Raw genomic sequence first — 9,654 nt, forward strand, 5'->3', positions numbered from 1 at the left:
TTAGTTAAGCCCATGCTGACTAGTTAATTGATGCATTCATTGTTTTCATATGTACACATATTAATTAACTCTCTTCTTTCTTCTTTTTTCTCTAGCCCTTCGGATCAAGCTCAACTTCGGTAAAGAAACGAGGCCCAAAGAAAAATTTGCACTCGGATGAAAGGTTTGAGATCACAGCAATCGCGCGAGATGGCAAGCCGATTGAACCCATCCGGACAAGGGATGCATTTCGTGCTCAGTGTGGGGTTCTTGTTAGGGACAAGATCCAGATCAGTATCCAGCAATGGTTAAAGCCAAAGAAGGAAGACCCAGAGGTGTCTTATGTCTCCGATATGCAGAAAGAAGATCTTTGGACAACGCTTAAGGTAAATTTCACCCTACCGCGAGAAGAGGATCCAGACAAGCTAGTTAAAGAGGAATTGATCAAGTCTCATGCTCTTAAGAAGATGGCAGAACTATTCAGGAGGTGGAAGAATGACCTGAAAACGTTTGTCGACAAAGAAGAGACACCAGAATTCCCCGGCCGATTTGAGAAGATCAGAGATCAATGGCCCGCATTTGTGGCCCACAAGACATCGGAAAAGAGTAAGAAGATGTCAGCGACAAACAAGATTAATGCTGCGAAGAAGAAGCATCACCATTGCACGGGGTCAGGTGGTTACCTCAAAGCCCGACCTTTGTGGGACAAGGCTGAGAATGACCTGATTGCTAAAGGGGTCGAACCAGAGACATTGAGATGGCTAGACCATTGCCGGACTTGGTTCTTCGGGGTTGGGGGAACCTTGGACCCTGTATCAGGGAAGTGCGTTTGGACGGATGAGCAACTGCGAATACCTGTCAGGAAGCTTCGACACTATATCGCCGCAGCACAGGAAGGGACGTTCGTTCCAGACAGAGAGAAGGACGAGCTCACAATGGCCCTCGGGAATCCTGAGCACCCTGGACGGACACGAGGCACGCCAGGCTCCCTTTCGTGGAAGGCTGGGTTTCCGGACGCAGGGGGTTACAAAACCCAGGAGAGGAGGAAGAAAGTGGAGCATAGCCAACTGCAGGCGCTGCATGAAAGGGTACAAGGGCTAGAGGAACGAGAAGCAGATCACAGCAAACGACCTGCCGAAACTTCCCCTGAAGCTACCCCGCCATCTCAGCGGAGAAGCAGCATGGCTTCCACCGAGCAGACTCAGCAGCTGGAGCCTGTCTTCACGGGCTACCCCGTGGATGCTATCACAGAGTCTCAACATTGCCACCTTATGACGCGATGGATGACATTGAAAGTCAAGATGGCTGTTGGCTCTGTTATACCTAATGAACCTGGCTCAACCTACCACGGCCAGCCGATTCCAGAAGGATATGCTAGGGTGATGGTGGATCAAGTAACAGACGAATTTGAGGACCTTGAGCTTGACCACCCTACGGGTGAAGGGGAGATTCGGCTGGGTTCTTCTCTGAAGACTCCATGCCTATGGCGGAAGGAGCTCATCAACCTTCCAAATTGGACGCCTCCGCCTCCTCCTCCTCATCCGGCGAGTCAGGGTACTCGGCCTCCTCCTTCGCCTCCTCCGGCGAGTGATCGGGGCACTCAGCCTCCTTCTCCGGCGCGTGGCAGCACTCCGCCTCCTTCTCCGCCTGTGCCGACGCGCCCGAGCAGCCAGCTGCCTCCTCCTTCTCTGCCTTGCCAGCAAGGGCAGAAGAGACCCGCCGCCGCCCCGGCTGCTTCGGCACGTCGTACTCCTTCTCCTCCACCTCGTAAGAAAGCACGCAAGAAGACAGCTGCAGCCGCTCCATCTGCTCCGACGTCTAGCAGTACAGCTAGAGGCGGGAGGCAATACAGATACGGTCCATCTCTCAAGCCTTTAGAGAAGTTACCGTACGAGAGGACCAAGGAGGAAAACACAAAGATCGTGCAGACCGATGTGAAGGACTTCTTTGAAGGGTTGAAAGCAAAGAGACATCGACCTCCGGAGGAGAAGGTAGATCCGGTGAAAGCAAAGCGCACTATCGATGCCCTGAGGAAACCACCAAAGTCTCCGCCGAAAACCAACTATGAGCGCATTACTGAAAAGACATATCTCGAAGCTAACCGGTCGGGAAGTACTGTCAGTGATCAAAGGTTAAAAGAATGAGCAGCTGGGAAAAAAATTGCCCAGCTCGGCGAACAAGCAAAGCAATCGTGCCCCCCGCTCAATGTGTCTAGCGACATCGTCGCTAATGCTCCGGGGACGGTGCCCGGTTATAACAATCTTGGAGATTACCTGCCTGATGATGTACATTTTGATTTTTTGAAGGTGGACGAACACTAGATACGAGTACGGGAGGCCTCTCGTCAAAGATGAAAAATCTCTAACAATGATGATGCGAAGATTCCATAATTGGTACATGAAAACCTGCAGAGAGTCTGGGGGGACGAATACTTTGTATCTGAGAATTAAAGAGGAGCACGACCTCGTTGAAACTGATCTGTTGCCTGTTCCATTTGAGGAGTTCTTCGAGTTCTTCAATCAAAAGGCCCTCGATAAATTAACGGTCTTTTGCTACTGTCTGTAAGTACTATTTCTGTCATTAAGTCTCTATATATAGCTCGGCTCTTTCATTGCATGTATTTATAATTAATTATCCTCACTATATTATGTAGATTGAAGATCGTCGAGTGCAAAAAACAAGAAATGTATGAAATTGGGTTCATTAACACAAATATCATAGATGAATTTCAGGTTAAAAAGAAGGCCGCAGAGGCCGAGGCCAACTTGCTACAATCGTTGATCAAAAATCAAAACAAAGATTTAATACTCTTTCCTCACAACTGCAAGTGAGTGTTACTGTCGTGTGCATATTCGGTTTCCCTTATTACTCGAGCGAGGTTATAGTAATGTAATTCATGAGTTATGCATGCGTGCGCAGCTTCCACTATGTTTTTCTGGAGATTAAGCTTGAGCGGGGACTAGTAATCATCTTAGACTCGAGACGAAAAGATCCTGAAACCTATGCGGGCATGACTAAATTGCTCAACAAGTAAGTTCAATCGATCATTATGGCACCATATCGGCAACTTTTTGTTCATTTCCTGATATCTCAAGTAATAATAATTATTTTCTTTGTCTTGCAGGGTTTTGAAATAGTTCACTGCAGAAGCTCCGGGACTGCCGAAGGAGCTGCGATATACATACTCAAAAGTAAGTACTACTAGCTAGCTAGTTGAGCGCATCTCCCGTTGATTCTATAGCTATACTTTCATCAATGCCATTTATAATGCTTCATTATCAGTTTGATTGACCTCTATTTCTCGTAAAGTGCTTGTGGCAGGAAGAAGGGAATAATTTCTGTGGATACTACGTGTGCGAGTTCATCTACAACGCGACTTTGAAAAATAAGCGGGGCTACTCTAAAAGACAATATGAAGTGCGTAAGCAATAATATTCACAATTTCATTTTATTACACCATCATTTTTGTTGAGTTTCATTCATATATGTATTAACCCCCTTCTTCAAATTAGACGTGGCAGATGCGGAATGAACTCCTACCACAAGATCGCATGAAAGCAATTCAAGAGGAATTGGCGGGATTCTTTCTTGACCACGTCATCAATAAAGCCGGAGAATACCATGTAGAAGTTGATTTCAAATGCTAGGGGATTGTAAGAGATCTTACATATTGTATATGTATGTAGCCAGTAGCGTCGGATAGATAATACGAAAACTTGTTGTTCGACCAATCTCTCGGAGAAAGAGAGGTCGATCGATCACTTCTCTCGGTATGCATGACGAACTTATCTATCTATCTATACCTCTATACCTATACTAATTCTAGACTTCCTAGAAATTAGCACGTTAATCAGAAATTAGGAGCCGTTAATTTGGTGGGACCGAATTATTACGGTGGAGATCTACCAATGTCCATCCATCTATCTCTTCCATAGAAAAAATAGCAAAGGCGATCTCCATCAATTTGATAGAAAAGAAAAAAAAATCTTCATTGCGCGTATGATTTATTAAAGGCTCGCAGAACCTTTCTCCAAAAGCAGTTCAAAAAGAATACCTTATCTGATAGATGCCACAAGGGATAAAGAAAAGAAGCTCCCCTCCTGTAGATGTCAAAGAGATTGGATCCGATTTTTATTCCTCCTACTCCACCGTACCTGCCTCCCTATTTTATCTCTCTCTAACTCTCTACGCCGATCTCTCTTCATGTGAAAACACAACCATCTTTCCAGCGTCCCTTCATTACGACGCCATCTCTCTCCCCATGAAAAGAAAATCCATGATTCTACCGTCCCTTCCTTTCTATTCTTTCGCTCATATTGCAAGAAAAACGTGATGCATCGATCTGGCATGGTCGAGGGTTTACGTAGATCAGGTTTATTTCTTGTGCTAATTTTCTGCTGAATTTTTCTCTTGCTGGTTTACCATTCAATCTTTTATTTTGGATTGGAATTGATTTGTTTTCTGGAATCCTTTGATCGTGAGGTGCTTGAATCTATTCCTACAAACCACAGCGAACCTAAATTTTTGGAAAATCTCCAATTTCTGATTGAGATGCTACCCGCCAGGCTTCCCTTCAAATCTTCGGTTGTTCTTGACGAGCAGATCAGTCCATCTAGCCAAGGTTCATGTCAGCGGAATACTGCATGGTCCAGCCATGAGCCATCAGAACAGCTAACCCAATTTGCACCCCGTGAAAACTGATGGAAGATCGATCCCTATATCCGACATTCATGTGTGCGGTCATGTCAATGTTGCAGACAGAGTACGTCCACGCTGAAGACCCAACCACAACCACACACAGACACACCCTTGGTTCTAAACGGTTTGTTTTTTCTTATTATTGCTTCATATGTTGAATTGCGATCAGTTTTATATACACATCTCTGATTGCCCATCACGTCTGAACACGATTGTGTACCCCGATTAAGTTCACCTGGATATGTTTGAATGAATTCCAATTGGTTTATTTTACGACTGCAAAATGATTCCCAGATGGTCGATATGGATGCGCCTGACACTATGTCAACAAGCATGCAAACTCATTTGTGATGACACTGCTGGGGATGAGGATTTAATCAGCTGTATGCAAGCGCGAGCATTTTGTCAGGGGAGACAAACTAAACTATGAAAAAGTGCATGCAGCCAACGTCATTAGCTGCAGCCTTTACCAAATAATTCTGAGCGGCCAAATCTGATGCGTCAATCAGCACAACGAGGTGAAGATAATTATATCTTAATTAGATGGCTGCAGGCCCTTGAGAGATGGTGAGGCTGCATTAAGCCGGGGTGGAAACTTGATGACTCAGTCTGATGCATATATACAAGTTCACATGTATGATGTTACTTCTAGGAACTAATGATTCTAATAATATCTTCCAAAGTTTTTGGTACTCTTTGAGATGAAATAATCAGCTTTTAACCCCGTTAAGTTAGTGTCAGGGTGTGAGCCTGTGAGGTGCATGCATGAACTATAGTGATTATTTTTTGTTTTCTCTTTATATTATTTGCAGGAGTGCCAACGACATCCAGCAGGATGATCTATGGTTCCTCGAATTAATGGATACAAATAAATTAAAACAGTCTCACGGTAACATTGGGAGACCTTCAACTCACAGCAGTCAAACACTTCTCCTTTGAATTACATCATCTTTCTGATCCATGGGCAGCTCCTGCAGTTCCTTTGTAGCAAAGACAAATACGTCAAAGTAGCAGCAAAGACGTACGTCTCCTTGATATGCTAGGATTTGCATGCGGCTGCGGTTGCACGTTCTGGGCATTACAAACATGATTTGCTAAGAAAAACTTGAACACATAAGAAGAGGATATGATACCTACAATTCTACAGTAAGCATACAAACATGATTGCCAAATACAATGTTTATTATAGCAACAATGTTTGGGTCATATATATACTATATATAGTTTTCAACAAATATTCCAAAAACTGGAATATATTCAGGGAACTATAGTTTTGAACAAATACTGTGTTTGTAAGTAGAAATAATGCTCAAATATAAATAAAATTCCATTACAGTTTACGATTGCAATTGTCTTGGGGCACATGCATTTTATGACCAAAGCATGCGTTTAGGAAAGTCTCAATGGGTTGTATCAAAATCCCATACTTAGATCAACAAAGAACAATAATCATTTTTAGGAAGAAGAAAAATATTGAAAGCATTTTCATAATTCCTTTGTACTTATCCAAGGGGAAGTTCATCTTGGACCTACAATACCGAGGAATTTATTAATCATTGTCTTTATGAGGTGCAACTCCCTAAACTAGCTTTCTTGGTAAGATTATTATTTTAGCTGGTGTGCTTCTAAGATAGCAAAAGATAAAGAAACTATGGAAATAGGCACACGATTACGAAGCGTACAACAACCAAATAACAACGATGAGTCCAGAATCAAAGAAAGTATTTATAAGTATTTTAGACTAGCCCGTGCGAATGCACGGGTCGACGACTAGTGTACTTAATGGTTTTCTTCATTTTCTTACTAGCTAGCGTGTCGAGGGCCTCTCTATGTACAGTACGTAGCGTCGACCAAGCATGGACATAAGAGAGGACACTTCTCTCTATTAATTAGCTAGCTAACACAATATATGAAACACCTAAATTAACCCCCCAAAACCCCCAACCCCCCTCCCCTTTCAAAAACAAAAACAAAAACCCTAGCCCTGAAATGCTGACGCGTGGATGCCTTTTGGTCCCGGTTGGTGCCACCAACCGGGACCAAAGGCCCTCCTGCCTGGGCTCGGCGCACTGGCCACGTGGAGGCCCATCTGTCCCGGTTTATGCAAGAACCGGGACTAAAGGTTTAGGGCATTAGTACCGACACTTTAGTCCCGGTTCAAAAACCAGGACAAATGACCCTCACAAACCAGGACTATAGGTCCTTTTTCTACTAGTGGGACCAAGTCTTCTATCTTGTATCTTCATAGTCCAACAGTCCGGTCAAAGTATATAGTCCGGCTGTCCGGATACCCCCTTATCTGGGACTCCCTCAGTAGCCCCTGAACCAGGCTTGAATGACGATGAGTCCGGCGCGTAGATTGTCTTCGGCATTGCGAGGCGGGTTCCATCTCTGAATACTCCAAGATAAATTCCAAACACATGGACCGTGTCCGGCTCTGCAAGATAAAATTCCATATACCATCGTAGAGAGAATAATAATCCATGAATCTAATCTGCTGACAATTCTTCGAAAAGTGACATCACGCCATGGTCCGGTTTTTATTCGAACCATTTTTATAACTTGCTACCGCACACACCATGAGGCGGTTTCTTTGGCACGTCTTGTCAGAGCAGAGATCGTGTCCCCTTACTACGGGATTCTCATCAATACGGGTATGGGTAATCCAACCGTGCCCGTTGGCATGACCCCGTGTTTTTAGGCAAGTCCCAAACGACCACGTTCGGGGACGCTTGATATTCTTCCCCCTTTATAAAGGAGCCGAGGCCTATCCCTCTATCTCCATGCTCGCACATCTCGCACCCTGAGTTCCAACACCCAAAGCTCGAGCCTAAGCACCCCAGATCTTCGATCATGTCCGGATTTGACCATCAAGGCCGATGGATGGCTTCCTCTGTCATAGAGGAGGATATTGCGAAGCTCAGGGAGGCTGGGTATTTGACCACCGATGTCAAGCATAGGCTTCCTGCTCCCGAACAGGTTATCCCCACTCCCAAGACCAACGAGAGCGTCATATTTGTCTCCCACTTCCGCCGAGGCTTAGGTCTTACTCTTGATCCCTTCGTGAGGGGCCTCATGTTCTACTACGGGCTAGATTTCGACGATCTAGCCCCAGATTCCATCCTCCACATCTCGTCATTTATCGTTGTGTGTGAAGCCTTCCTCCACATCACCCCCCACTTAGGCTTATGGCTCAAGACTTTCAATGTGAAGCCGAAGATGATTGAGGGGCGACACGCAGAGTGCGGAGGCGCCATAATAAGTAGGAACATCGATGCCCCATGGCCTGAAGGCTCCTTTCCGGAGGTATCTGATTTATGGCAACGGAGGTGGTTCTATGTCACAGCTCCTCGAGGCTCAGAGTGGGCGGCCGCGCCAGCTTTCCGCTCGGGCCCTCCACCTCAACTGGCATCATGGGCCAACGTTGGACTAAACTGGGGGCCTGCGAACGATGTACCAATGCTACAAAGCCGCATTCGGGAGCTCCTCGAGAGGGACATTAGTCTTATCAAAATAATCCAGGTAATGCTAGTTTGGCGGATCCTGCCGTGCAAACGACAGCCTCTCCGGATGTGGGAATTCAATCCAGAAGGTCCGCGAACCATTCAGCACTTCTTCGGCAAGACGCCCGAAGGGATGTATAAGTTGTTCTTCGGACCATGAATAAAGTGTCCGGACACCACCGAGGATGCGAGCCTGAGCTGCAATCGCCTAGATACCCAAGTAAGTAACCCTATAACCGAACACCTTGCTTACATTTGTCATAGCATTGTTCTGAATACTGTCCGCAACCAGGATTGGCTTAATAAGGCGGAGAGGATTAGGTGTCCGGCCCCGCTTCCCGAAGGCTCGCCCGGTCCGGCAATGGCCCGGATTCTTAAACGGACACTAAGTCAAGTGCCACGAGAGAAAGCTGAAGGGAAGAGTGGGGAGGCCAAGAGTGGGCCTCACACATTGCATATCCGAACCGGGGGAATTAACGTCTCCACGGAGGAGCAGAATCGGGGAGGCGAATCAGTGGTTTCCTCCCCCCGCGGGAAGACGAGGGCCGCCTCCGAAGATTTGGAGACGGGGGCACCTAAACAAGGGAAGAGAACTTCACCAAAGGGCCCTTCCCCAAAGGGCGCCTCACTGCATAGTGCCTGCAAATGGGCCAGCCCTCCACCGAGCTGTAGGTTTAATTAAACAAGGAACTTATTGCTTTTTCCTCTGAGAGTAATAACCAGGACCTGTTTTTTGTAGTCCGGTCAGCAGTTCATCTCAACAGGGCTCGTCCTCGGGGGATCTTCTTCCGGAGATGATGGAGAGTGAAACCCCACCTGCCTCTCCGTCCCATGAAGCTGGCTATGTTGGGGAACGTTGCAGAAAACAAAAATTTTCCTACTCGTTTCACCAAGATCATCTAGGAGTTCATCTAGCAACGAGTGATTAGATGCATCTACATACCTTTGTAGATGGCGAGCGGAAGCGTTCAAAAGAACGGTGATGATGTAGTCGTACTCGACGTGATCCAAATCACCGATGACCAGCGCCGAACGGACGGCACCTCCGCGTTCAACACACGTACGGAACAGCCACGTCTCCTCCTTCTTGATCCAGCAAGGGAGGGAGGAGAGGTTGAGGGAGATGGCACCAGCAGCAGCACGACGGCGTGGTGTTGATGGAGCTGCAGTACTCCGGCAGAGCTTCGCTAAGCACTATGGAGGTGGAGGAGGTGTTGGGGAGGGAGAAGGAGGCAACCAAAGGCCAAGGCGTTCAGGTATGAAGTCCCTCCTCTCCCCCACTATATATAGGGGTGCCAAGGGGGGGTGGCCGGCCCTAGGAGATCCAATCTCCTAGGGGGTGCGGCGGCCAAGGGGGGTTTCCCTCCCCCCCAAGGCACCTAGGAGGTGCCTTCCCCTCCTAGGACTCTTTCCCCCTTAAACCCTAGGCGCATGGGCCTATGTGGGGCTGGTTCCCTTGGCCCATTAGGCCAAG

Source organism: Triticum dicoccoides, chromosome 7B (assembly GCF_002162155.2).
Source record: "Triticum dicoccoides isolate Atlit2015 ecotype Zavitan chromosome 7B, WEW_v2.0, whole genome shotgun sequence".
Lineage (NCBI taxonomy): Eukaryota > Viridiplantae > Streptophyta > Magnoliopsida > Poales > Poaceae > Triticum > Triticum dicoccoides.